Source organism: Drosophila navojoa, chromosome 3 (assembly GCF_054131105.1).
Source record: "Drosophila navojoa isolate 15081-1374.11 chromosome 3, UAZ_NAV_1.0, whole genome shotgun sequence".
In the NCBI taxonomy this organism is placed as follows: domain Eukaryota; kingdom Metazoa; phylum Arthropoda; class Insecta; order Diptera; family Drosophilidae; genus Drosophila; species Drosophila navojoa.
Window position 1 is genome coordinate 22,266,409 of NC_142891.1, and position 13,104 is coordinate 22,279,512.

Here is a 13,104-nt window from a genome sequence, read left to right on the forward strand (position 1 = left end):
TCTAGCTGCAGAAAAGGAACAGATAAATCAGATCAGCGTTTGGCACGCTCACATAAAGTCGAGCTCTAGTCTTAGTTTAATAAAACATTTACTCATTTTCAAAGCACTGCCAGAGTGTGACCAAAGGTCGCCAAAAGACAATTTTATGAATAGTTAACTGAGTCAGTTTTGGCTTGCAATAATTTAGCCATGTTTGCTTTTGGCAGCGAGCGTGAGACGTGAACATAATGCGTCTATTTGCCACTTAATGAATTTTTCAATAGCTGGCCATAAGTTGGCCATAACTACGGGTGTGACTGGCAAATGGCAAACCTGTGTTCACCACTCTCCCCCTCTCTCTCTCAGCCAAACTCTTGCTGGCGTTGCCAACTTGGCAACTTTGCGCAAGTGGCAAATAAAGTAATGCAGCGCAACTTCTTAGTTTCTGCAACTTTTTGCATAGTTCGTGTGAGAAAAAACAAAAAAACAACAAAAAGAAGCAGAAAATTGAAGCAAAACAACAACTAAAGATGGTAAACAAAACCCGTTGACTGTCGCAGTGCAAAAATTTCCGGCTTCGGGCTGTGCCAAGTTAAATGTAATTGTAATTTTTAATTTTAAGTGCTTGCCAAAAACAAAGAAGAGCCAAAAAAAAAAAAAAAAAAAAAAATGGGAAAAGCAGAAGCAGAAACAAAACAAAATGAAGAAGTAGAAGCACTGGCTGTATGCAAAAGTATTTTGTGCCAGCAATGCAAATGTTAATTGCGCAACACATAACTCATATACTAGCTGCAGAGCAGCCAGAAGGAAGTTGCAGTTGTAGGGCGAGAAGAGGGGCCAGGCAGAGTGTGTGTGCTGCATTGGGGAAACTCTTGGACGGGGACTTAAACCTCTTTAATGAGTTCTGGGCCATCATAATTGGTTTTGCTACAAAGCAAAAGACAGCTACAAAATGTTGCCAGCTGCAGGTTTTGCTGCTCCATAAAGCATCGCCCGGCAAATGGGATATTCCAGATACATACATATATTGTTCTCTCAACTAGTTAACTATTTATTTTTTTAAGGAAATTAAAAAAAAAAAAGTATTTTATTTATAAAAATTTTTTGTTTAATTTTAAAATAGTAAAAGTATTAAATAATCCCTGTAAGAAAAAAATAAAATAAAGTAAATGTATAATATTAAATAAATATTAATTAAATATATAGTATAAAAAAATATTTATATTATTTCAAAGAAAAAATAGACATCCTTTAAGAAAATTTTGTTAAGCATATTTCTTAAAATACTTTATAATTTTTTTTATTCATATTTTTAATGCTCATAAACTTTTCGCTATTTCTTTTCTTTATAATAAATTATAATTTATAAAAAATATCAAAATTTTATTAACTTAAATATTTAATAAAAATAAAAAAAAACATTATTAAGACCTATAAAAAAAAAATAAAAAAATTATGCTTATTATTATTATTTTATTTAAACAATATTCATACATTGAAACATTTTATTTCAATTTTAAGCAATACATTTCAATTACAAAATATACAAAAATAAAGTAATAATAATAAAATAAAATAATAGTTGTAAAGTACATAATTTATTTATCAAATTGTTTTTAAAGGAAAGGTGATTTTTATACATTTATTATGTTTTTTATTAAATTTTTTAAAATAAATTTTTAATAAAATATATAATTGATAGCTAAAATAATGTAGTAATAAATCCAGTTGTTAAATTAATATAAATTCACACTTGAAAACTTCGCTTGTCTTCCATGTAACACTAGCCGCTGTTGCAATTGAAATGGGCCAAAATTTATTTGAGTTTTGTTGGGGGAACACTTGGCCCTAAAGCCCCACACGCTCTGGGCAGGTTTCAATTGCTGGCAATCGACAGCAAAAACTGACCCCAGCGCATATGTGTGTGTGCAATGATGATTGTGTGCATGTGTGTGTGTGTGTGCTTAGTGTAGACTACGTGTGTGTATTTTTGGGTCGTGCTGTGGCCCTTTGTGCGTTACTTATGTGCGGTATTGTGTCTGATAAATGCGACGCGTTTGCTAGCCGTTTGTGCCTGCCGCCTCCTGCCAGAGGACTGCTGCCTGGCACCGACTGCCCATAGCCTGTAGCCGGCAGGACAATGCATTAATTTGGTCCAGTTGCTGGCGCTGCTCCATTGTCCCGCAGAGTCCTTTTGGCGCCACGCGCAAGAATTGCAATTGTTTTGCTATGCTAGCACATCGATGATATGCTCATGACTTTCTGAGTGTTATCTTGGCCCAGGCAGGAACTTTGGCCCATTGTCTGGCTATTCGTGCTGCTGATGTTATTGCCAGTTGTTGCTCCGTTTAATTTCCACTCAGTTGCCTCACACGGCAAAATTGTGTGATTTTAATCAGCATGAAATCGTTGATACACTCCTGCTGCTCCTGCTGGTCACCCTTCTACTGCTGCTGCTGCTGCATCTCCTGTCAGCTCCTGCCGAGAGCTGAGCGTAGAGCACTTACATGGCTGCTCTATCACTGCAGGCCATCGTCGTTTATTATCAATTTTGTGTTTATTAAACGCTCATAATCAAGTTTTGATCAACTCTCGCCATGTGGCGTTAAGTTTCAATGAAAGCAACTCACATTATCACAGCTATAATTAAGAGTAAATGAAAAGTTTGCTGCGGATGAAGAGAGCATGAAATGTATATGAGAAATAAAAGCAAAAATAATTGATGGCAATAAATGACTTGAGTCCGTTTAATGGAAATTCAAAGTTTTATTAATATTTAAATCATTTTTCAATTAAAGCGAATTGTTTTAATAAAAACAGAGTTTATGCTCGCGTCGTTAGACAAGAAAAAATTATCGGCATTTATTCTTTTTGCCTTATTGCATAGCGCTTCTCCAATAACCGAAATAGCTGAAGAAAATCGATGATGCGTAGTGAAATGTGAGCATGAATAATAACATAAATAACAAACTGAGCGCAAGACAACTTAACTATCACATTTTATTTAATATTGGTTTATCCATAGAGTGTTTTTTCTCTTGCTTGCTCCTCAGCTAACAATGCTTTTAATTGGTTGCAGTTTTTCCAAACATTTTTTCACGCTACTAGGGAAAATGGGGAAATCACATTGTTGAGATTTATGCAATATGCAGCAGATGACATGCCAATCCGTGCATATATGCACAGCAATATCAGATGAAGTCAGGAAATTACATTTTTGTACTAAATTTGATTTTTAGTTTAACAATGTTTTCTGTTTTTATATATGTATATAACAATCGATAGTCGACATCAATTTCTTATTATCGATAAAAAACGAGACCTACATGCCCTAAAAGCTAACGGATTCAAGTAGATTGTACTGGACTTCTCCCTCTTCTCCTTTCTAGATATTAAAAAAAAAAATTAAAATAAAAAATCGTTCTTTAAATCGTTTTTCAATTAGTACAACTTTGGGCAGCTATGCTCTGGGCTCAGGGTATCTTCTAGTCGGTTACTACCGGCAACTAAAACACTTCTCATTCTTTTTGTCAGAGAAAACATTAACAATTTGAATTGACTTTAATAAAAAACTAGGGTATTTTTGACTTTTTATTTAATCAGAAAAAATTACAAATTCAATACTTCTTTTATCTACATTAAATTATTAAAATATTTGTGTTTCACATTCGTAATTTGTTGTAAAATCTGCTGTACAAATTGTAGTCATTGAATTTGCAAAATCTGCCACAAATGGATAGATGGAGCGTTTAATATTTCAACACTTTGCAACACATGACATGATGCCAGCCGCACTCACAACACTTTCAAAATATTGATAAAGCCGGCAAAGCTATAAAACTGCGATCAATCTATGCGCAATCCATGAGCTCTGACATTTCTAGCTCAAAGAGCAGGTTATTAATTTTAATTTGACATATAATTTCAACAAATCGCCGGTCGCAATAAACAAATCACGTCACAGCTGCAGCGGGTGGGCGGGCAGCAGAAAAAAAAAAAGAAAAAAAAAATGAAACTGCCAAAAACAATTCCATTCAATTCATGTTGAATTTTGTCAATATTTACAGCTGCACGACCTCTTTGTGGCCATGCAGCATTTGGTAGCTGCCTGTAGTTGGCAGTCGGCTGGTTCAGTTGCTGAAAATTGCAGTCGCATATTTTTGGTTAGATAATTATGGACTGACTGGCCAGCGGCTGCCGGATGCGGTTGCCAAACTGCGTTGCTTTGGTTGCCTTCAAAAATTATTCCTCACTGTCCAAAAATTCAATAAACACCAACTGTGTGCGAGTGTGTGTGTGTGTATGTGTGTGTGGTGTCCCGTTGGCCTATGCGTGCACGTATATCCTGCCAGGGCGGCAGCTTGGTCAATTTTTCTGGCTAATGATTTGGTTTCCGCCACAGTTTCACAAGCTCTCTTTCCCCCCTCTCCCTCTCTCATACCCTCTCGCTCTGTGTAGACACAGCTCTGTGTGGTTAGGTGTGTGTTAAATTTATGGCCTGCCAAGTGGTTGATTGTGAATGCCAATGGGCAACGACTGCCGTTGAATTGTGAATGCGACTGCGGTCACGGCGTAATGCTCATGAGCTGCCACCCGGCCCTGCCCAGCGCAGCCAAATGCCAACTGGCAATGGCAATTGAATGGCGAGCGAATGTGTAACAGCAGCATAAATTAGCAAGTCACAGAGATTTCATCGCCAGAGCCAGGCAAAAAATAAATGTGAAGTAGCCCAGCAGCTGGATGATAATTAACAGTTGGTTAAAGCTTAATTCGCACTGACGACTCTTGAATTTTCTCTGTTCGCGCTGGCCAAGCGTCAATAGAATTATATATATGTATATCGAGCTGACAATGAATTTGCCAAGCAAAATTCCATGCAAGCTGTGGCGCCACCTGCCGACAGTATAAGCAACTAGATATTGGGCTTTAGTTCAATCAAATTCCAATTGCTAACAACATGACATCTCATATGAGTATATCAATCAAATTAGTTGCCCCAAATAACTTTCCAACAATTTAATTAAATATTGGCAGCTTCAGGCTGGAGCGAAACCAGAAGGTGCGAGACCTCTGACCCCCATGCAAATATTTGGTCATTTGTGTGATGATTGGATATTCCGACACCTTGCCGCAGGCAGCAATCCTGGTCTCCTGTAAAATACTAACTAATGATCGATCCTATTAAATCCCCAAACTAATTTCAGCAAAGCGCAACGGGAGTCGCACGCACAAATCCTTGTGCTCAGCCAGCCAGCAGCATACACAAGTAGCTCTGTGTGTGTGTGTGTGTCTCTCTCTCTCTATGTGTGTGTGTGTCAGTGTGTGTGTGTATTGGCAAAGTTGGGTATTTGACTGTTGAGCATTTAGCAAGTGTTGGCTTACATGGACTGCAACGTGCACAGGCGATTGAATCGATTAAAAGTTGATAAAGTCAACCTAAGTAGCAATGTGAGAGTGTAGACAGTGACTAGCGAAAGTCCAGTTCATGTTGAATGGTGTGAAATTGGGCGTGGGAAAATTGATTGATTTTCGTTAAAGTCGAGAACGAAAATGAATATATATGTATATATTGTCCATCTGCAGCATGAGGCATATAGATGAAGTCGGATTCATCTGCTTATTTGCCCGTCTGAGATTTCCAGATAGCCAGTGGCAATAAATATTAATAAGGACCACATGCTTAATCGACATATGAGGAAGTTTGAGGTATCTTTGAAGCGACTAGATACAAGGGCTGTCGAATATTTTTAAAATATCGTTTTGATGATAATTTAAGTTTTGAAAAAGTATCAATATGTTATTTGATATGCAATTTTAAAATTCGATATAAATATTTTTGGATTTTTCTTCTAACTTTTTATCCACAATAAATTTATAATCCGTCCCAAAGGCAGGAATAATATGAATAAATAAATGAAAAATACCGCTCAACTCCAGCATCATAGTGCTTGTATTTCAACGCAAATATATAAAAAATACTGTAAAAATATTCGATATTCGTGCAACAAAATATTCCGATATAAATATAAAAATATAAATTCAAATATATTTTTTGTAGAAAAATATATCGATATATTAATATTTTGATACATGTATTTTCAACAAGCCTACTAAATACCCATTTATTTGTTGTGGCCTATGCTGGCTTGTCTTGAAGTTTATGGCAAATAGAGCTTACTTAACTGCAGAGACAGTATATATGCATTCTCGTATCATAAGAAGTAAGATTTGAGCTCCAAGAAACTCCTACTCTGTCAGCCCGTCTTTATTTTTTTACAACTTACTATTTCACAGACCCAACATATTTGTTTATTGTTTTTAAATTGAACTTTATTTATTTTCTATTAAATGCGCAATAAATATTTGACTAAAGTCTTAACAGATTTTTATATGCAATTGTTGGCTTTATTTAAGAGGTAAAACGCCAGTAAGTTGGCCCAAATATTGTGAGCACGCTTTATTGGCCAATTTGCGAAAATGGCAGCGACTGTTGCACTCGCTGTCGATACTGCAAACTTTGCTCGGAATACATAAAGTTCCGACGCACATGACCGACAGTTTGTAACAAAAAAAAAGTTAACAAAATGGGAAAAGAAGAACAAGAATGTCTAGCTTCTGTATTGTAAGAAAAAGAAAAAGTTAAAAAAAAAAACAAAAATCAATTCAATAAAGAGATTGTTGATTATAAATTGAATCTGTTATAGGGCATTTGCAAGGGCAAGATATCAGATAAAAAAAGAAAAGATAATATATGAGAAGTAAATTAATTTCTTTATGTATATTTATTACTTGAATGATAACTTTATTAAAAAAAAATATATTTATATAAATGGAATATAGCTTGATTTAATTATGAATCAATAAGCAAGAAGAGAAGGAAGTGAAGTGTATTATATTGTGCTACATTTATATGAAATTAACATATTAAATCTAAAGCAAAAATGACAAATTTATAGTTTTACTTTTATCCAATTTAATGCGCTCTGAGCATCCATGTTATTAGCTTAACATGCCGCGCACAGCCCGTTAACAGCATGAATCAAATGTAAACGAGCCAAGCTAAATTGAATTCAAAGGCTGTAAAGTTCAACTTAATTCGATTTGCGTTGCTATGGAGGAATAACAATTGTGGCTACAGGCCACATTCAATAAAATTTAATGGAATGCATAATGTCAATTTTGATTTAACAACTAGAAAATCTAATGAAATTCAAGACTGACACACACACACACACACAGGCACATAAGAAGTAATTGGCAAGCAATAAAAAAATGCTGAAGTGAACTAAGAGACGCTGGAAAGAAGTGTGAAGCAGTCGCTGTAACTGTCACACACACACACACATACACATACACATAGAGAAATATCGAGTCTTGTGTGCTTGTGCGCAATCTATTTGCACTAAGTGTTCGTTAGAAAATGTTTGCATAGCAGCACTCAACGTCATTCAAAACACATGTAAAGAAGCTCGAAGTGAGCTGCTTGAGCAGAGCCACTGTGCACACTGTGACTCTCTCTCTATCTGTGTGTGTGTGTGTAAGGAAAATCAAAGAAAATCAATAAAAGCAAATTGTCGTAGGAAAACAGAAATGTGCATCATTTTCACTTTATGCAAATTGCAAAACTTGTGATGAAGTCGACTCGAAAGACGCAGACGCAGACGCAGAGTCAGCTACCCAAACATTCGAGTGGTATATGAATGAATGAATGCCCATGCGAGTGTTCCATATCTGTAAATGTGTGTGTTTGCCATGTGTAAATGCATGGCTGACAAAAGGCATTTGCATATTTAATGTTATTACGTTATTTTGCATGCCGCACACAAAAATTTATGATTGCATATGGAACGAGGGGTTACCCAGGACTCTGCCCTGGCATTCCGAATGTGCATGCACATACATGCATATTTTCGCACACAAAATTTTACAATAATTCCGTTACAACTTTTTAGGCGCTGCTCCAGTCAGTGTTTCACACGCTCCCACTTTATGGCGTCGTCGTCGTCGTCGTCGTCGTCATCGTCGACGCCATTCACCATAAATAATAAAATTATTTTGCTGTCAGTTTGAATTTTGCGCCGCCCACATGGCCACGCCCAAGTCGGCAAGGCAAATATTGAAAAATGCATTGCAAAGGAGGGTAGGGAAAAAAGAGAGATGAAAAAAAAAATCAGGACTGCCATTAAAAGCTCGTTTCAGTTATTCCAGTGCAACTGACGTCGACCCAGGGCAGTCGAAGATGCCACAGCGCATTTGCGGTCTACGCAAAGTCCTCGAGAAATTATAAATGCGACAGAGTCGAGTGCGGCTGACAATAACAAGCACCCCTTCATCTGAATGATTTATTTCCATATTGAAATCAACAATTTACCAGAAAGAAATCAAAATCAACTGAGCAACTGAGCTGGGTCTCTGGGAGCAGCACGAGTGGAAAATGATTCCCCTATAAATATGCATTTATTCCATTGATATGATTACTCATGTTGGGAAACTAGTTGAATGGGCGACAGCAGGTGCAGCAATAGCAGGTGAACAAGCAGCTTGTTCTGTGACATGTTTCAATGTGCGATTTGGCAATTCGAAATCGAAAGATTTTCATCTATGAAATGCTTGGAATTTTCATTAACACTCTCATATGAACAAGATATAAAGTGAAGAGTTATTCTAGCATACAGTTAAGGACTACAAACCCATGATATATAATTATTATATGTAATCTGAATATTATATGTTTTTTATTTTAAGATTAAATTTTTTTTATAAATAGGTAGGAGTATCTTAAAAATATGATAAACAACTAAATTATATATATATTTTTTTACGAAGAAGAAGCAAACATAAAATATTATTGCATGACTATATTTATTTGCATAGTCTTTGATTTATTTTATACATAAAAATCATAATAATGGATGCCTGTGTATACTGTATACTGTATATATTGGTGCTCTTGTTCATGTCTGAATATTTATGAATTTAATTGAAAGGTTATTAATTCTGCTAAGTAAAAACATAAATAAAGCCTTGAGCTTTGACGCGTTGCTCGATATTATTAAACTTTAGTAGCTTTTGTTTTTGGAAACTTTTGCGGCACTTTTTTTATTATATTAAAAATTAAATATAATAATAAAATAAATAATAAAAATAAAATATATATAAATTACATTTTTATTTTAATCCTTTTTATTTTTATTATTTATTTTTATTTATTTATTTTTTTTTTTTTGCCTATTTCAAAATCTTACCAATATTTTCCAAATATGATTTGTGAGCTACAAAAAATTGGCATTGCTTGAAAAACTTTATGATAAATTTATAATAAATTCAAGATAAATATAATACCAAACTTCAGGTTTTATAGAGAAAATATTCATTGAATGTTTAGCAAAAAAATTGTCGCAATTAAAGCTTTCGGCTAGAAGGCTCTGAAATCCCTTTAAAGCACAAAATTTCAATTTGAGAAAATTAATAATAATGCTGTTAGCATCATGTAGCCTTAAATCCCAGGGTGTACGAGCTAAAACCACAAATGCCCAAATGGCCAGAGCACAGATTGGCTGGCCGACTGGCTGACTGGGCTTACTCTCTGTTTGGCCAAAAAAAGGCAAACAATGAAATGGCCAGAAGGCAGCAAGTGTGACTTTAGTCACTTGCAATTGCCGGAAACAAGAGGGCAAAAGCCTTGCCTACTATATGTGTGTGTGTGTGTGTGTGTGTGAATGTATGTGTAGCTCTATTGTATTGAAAGCGATGCGGAAGTGTTGAACACACTTACACACACACACTTGCACACACAGATGCGCCGACAATCATGGCAACCGCAAATCATCATAGAAATTTCGAAAATTTCATTACTGAGCTTTTGTTGCTTTCGGTTGCCCTAGGTAGATAAGCTGAATGTTATCTACAATGCTGAATGTTGTCAATGAATGTTGCGATTGCTGTTGTCGTCGTCGTCATTGTTGTTGTTGCTGTTGTTGTTGTTGTCTATTGTCTCATTGTCTGTGCGAGCATGTATGATTTTTTATTATAAATAAGCTTCTAGGCATGTGTCGACCGCCCGAACATGCCAACTAAGCTACAGCCGTAATCTGAAATGGCTAACAGCAACAACAACAGCAACAATAAACTCTGACAATCATGTTGCTCTGGCATTCTCGACATTTTATTTTCTAGCTGCTGTTAAACTTTAAGAATTTCAATACAATTACAAGTGAAACAAGAAGTTTATTTAATTGATAAATATCTCTTATTATTATATACGTATTTTGTATGAATTTATATTAAACGAAATTGTCTTTTATATTGCAGATTTGACTCAATGCATCAGTTGTCCGGGTAAGTTAATTAAGATGCGTAAACCTTAGTGTTTACTGTCTGTAAAATATCTACAAAATGTGTTTATATAAATCCTATTTGTCTACAATGAAATGAACGTGTTAAGCAATAAGTGAAGCAATTTATTTATTGATTTAGTATCATGTACAAATTGCCATTGAAGCAGTGTTCCATCACACAAAGAAAAGTCAGCATGGTTAATGAAAGAATTCCTATACAAATTCAAGCATATCTACTACATATAGTAAATGTGGAATTACATGGAATAGAATTTGCTTAAATAATAATTAGAAATTAATACAAGTTCATAGTATAAAGATTATTTCTCTGCATCGTTACACAACTAAAGAAATTTTAGGCTTATAAAAGCTTTCAAATAATGAAAAACAAATCAAATCTCCATCTCAGATGTGGGCTAAATTGACTCAGCTTCTCATCTAAATACGTTATCTGCCACGCCCTCTTCTGCCTTTTACATACGTTTTAACAGAACCTATCCAATTTTCCATTTTCAATGGGCTCTCACTGTATAAATATACGAAATCTATGCAAAAAGTAAAAAATATGCTCAAGTGCTGCAGGCATTCGATTCCAATTAAACTCAATTCGAGCAAACGTAGAATACGTAATACCTTAATATGGGCAAATCCAGTCAATTTAATCAAGTCGAAGCACACACACCCATAGCAATCCGGTTCTGGGGAAGCCAAGTGTGGCTTGGCTTATACATTTTGAAAAACAACATTTCGACTCTCACCCAATTTGTATACTAAATCGCAAACAAATCGAAAGCAATTTTTGGTGCCACCACAAGAACCACCTCGATAAGGAACGAGTAAGAGATGTCGAGAGTGCTGGATGCCGGCGGCTATTTGTCGGCTGTGCAATGCAACACTCGGCTCAATCCCAGGTTTAAATGAATAATGGCAAATGCCCGCAGTCAATGTATATGCCACACAATGTGGCTGCGAGAGAGGTGGAGTGAGGGCGAGCTGGCAGGAGGCGGACTGGGGCAGAGGTCGACGCTGAGTCTGAGGCTGTGTCAATTCTATCAGTTGATTGCCATTATGTTGTTAAGGTGAAAAGCGCAGTGGCCTTGTTAAGAAATAGACTGAAGGAGAGAGAGAGTGAGAGAGCGAGACGAGGACTGAGACACTGAAAGACAGCCAACAAGCACAATGAATTGCAGCTTGTTACATCTTCAGTTGTCTGCTGCTGTGCGTGCAAAATGAGTTTACACTTAGGTAAAACATTTGCCATTTTTGCATTGACAATCGAATGGGACTAGAGGGTAACGATTGGCGAAAAACCAAAGCTCATATAATTGCAAACTTGTCACGTAACACATTGCGTATACGCAACGTTGCCACATTACGTATACGCCACGTGCAACTGATGCATTGACAATACCCCGGGAATGTTGTGAAACGAGACGGAAAGTGTGAACGTTTTTGCCATTATAAATATAATATAAATTTAATTTAATTTTTTATTATATAAAATACCTTTATTTCCCATCAAAAATATGTAATCTCTGAGAGTAGTTTCAGATCTATTATTCAGCATCTGCGTCAACTGCAATTGAGCTTGTCAATGAGCATCAGAGCGTCGGGCATACTCGCTCAGCTCACGCTGGCTTGTTATGTTGCCTGCTGCTGCTGACCCTTGTGACGTGGCAAAAACAAAATTTGATTTTAAATTGGCAGCTCTCAGTGCCCGACGCCCACTCGCACCCCTTGCTCACACACCCAGCCAGCCAATTTGCTGGCTAATTTAATATGCAAGCGACAAAAAGCCCATGAATTGAAGTCGACGCATGTCATAAGGCATGGTTCGACGTAATTGGATTTGAAAGTTATTGTCTAAGCTTGATTTTCTTTTGCACATTCTTGCCCATTTGAAATATCGAAAAAGTTTTGCACTGAACTTGCTTAGTTTGTTGCTTGGCAGTTTGCTTCTTGTTGTTCGCTCTCGCTCACGCGTTGACAAGGGGTTAAGATTAGTTGCCCAAGAATATCGTTGTAGACTCGGCTCGCATGCATCTTAAGCCATGGCTGACCATGCGTGCTAGAACTAAAACTTTCAAATGACTTTTGCCTACTGCGACGCAGACATTTCTATTTGCACTTGACTTTTATTCGGTTGCGGGGCTGTTGTTCATTTATGCTGGGCGCTGATGCTATGCAGGCGAAGAGCAACAACTTTTCAGCTGCCTCAAGTTGAGTTTAATTAAAATAAAAAAGAAATTGTTAGCTCCTGCTATTGCTGCTTCTTCTTCGATTCTTTTTTGTGGCAAGTTTTGCATGCATTTTGAGAGTTGTCGACAAAACTATTTCAATTTATGTAACAGAGCGGCGTTTGACTTGAAGTTTTTGCTAGCGCGCATACCAAAGGGCTCCACATGTGACATGCATGCATGCATATATGCGCATGCATTGTGTGTGTGTGTGTGTGTGTATATATTAGAAGCAAGTTTTTATCAACTATTAAATTCATAACTCAATTTGCACTCGCCAATTATGAAGTTTTCTTGTCGCTTTGATTTGAAAATTCTTTTGCAATTCCTTAGCTTATGTACACCTTTTAGGCAAGAGAAAATTTAAATATTTTATTTCATATTATTATTTTAATGTTTAAATAGTGTGTACTCAATGCCAAAAAACAGTTTGAGGCATTATTCAATCAATTTTGAGCTCAGTTGTAGCTTTTCATACTGCACTTTCTGCTGCCCTGAGCAACTTGAAGTGTCTTACCAGACCAGAAGGACCAGCTGATTCTTGTGGTAAC

The 13,104-nt window shown here is 36.2% G+C and overlaps 1 protein-coding gene across 2 annotated transcripts in view; it reads left to right on the top strand.

The window, feature by feature from the left end:
- Window positions 1-13,104, top strand: part of CadN2 (Cadherin-N2) — a 177,801-nt gene that overhangs the window by 32,376 nt on the left and 132,321 nt on the right. Inside the window, exon 2 of one of the 2 annotated variants that reach the window (XM_089256938.1) lies at window positions 10,291-10,317. The exons of the other annotated variant lie outside the window; for it this stretch is intronic. The gene's annotated coding sequence lies outside the window, so the exon portion shown is untranslated. The remainder of the gene's footprint in view (window positions 1-10,290; window positions 10,318-13,104) is intronic. 2 annotated transcript variants of the gene reach the window in all.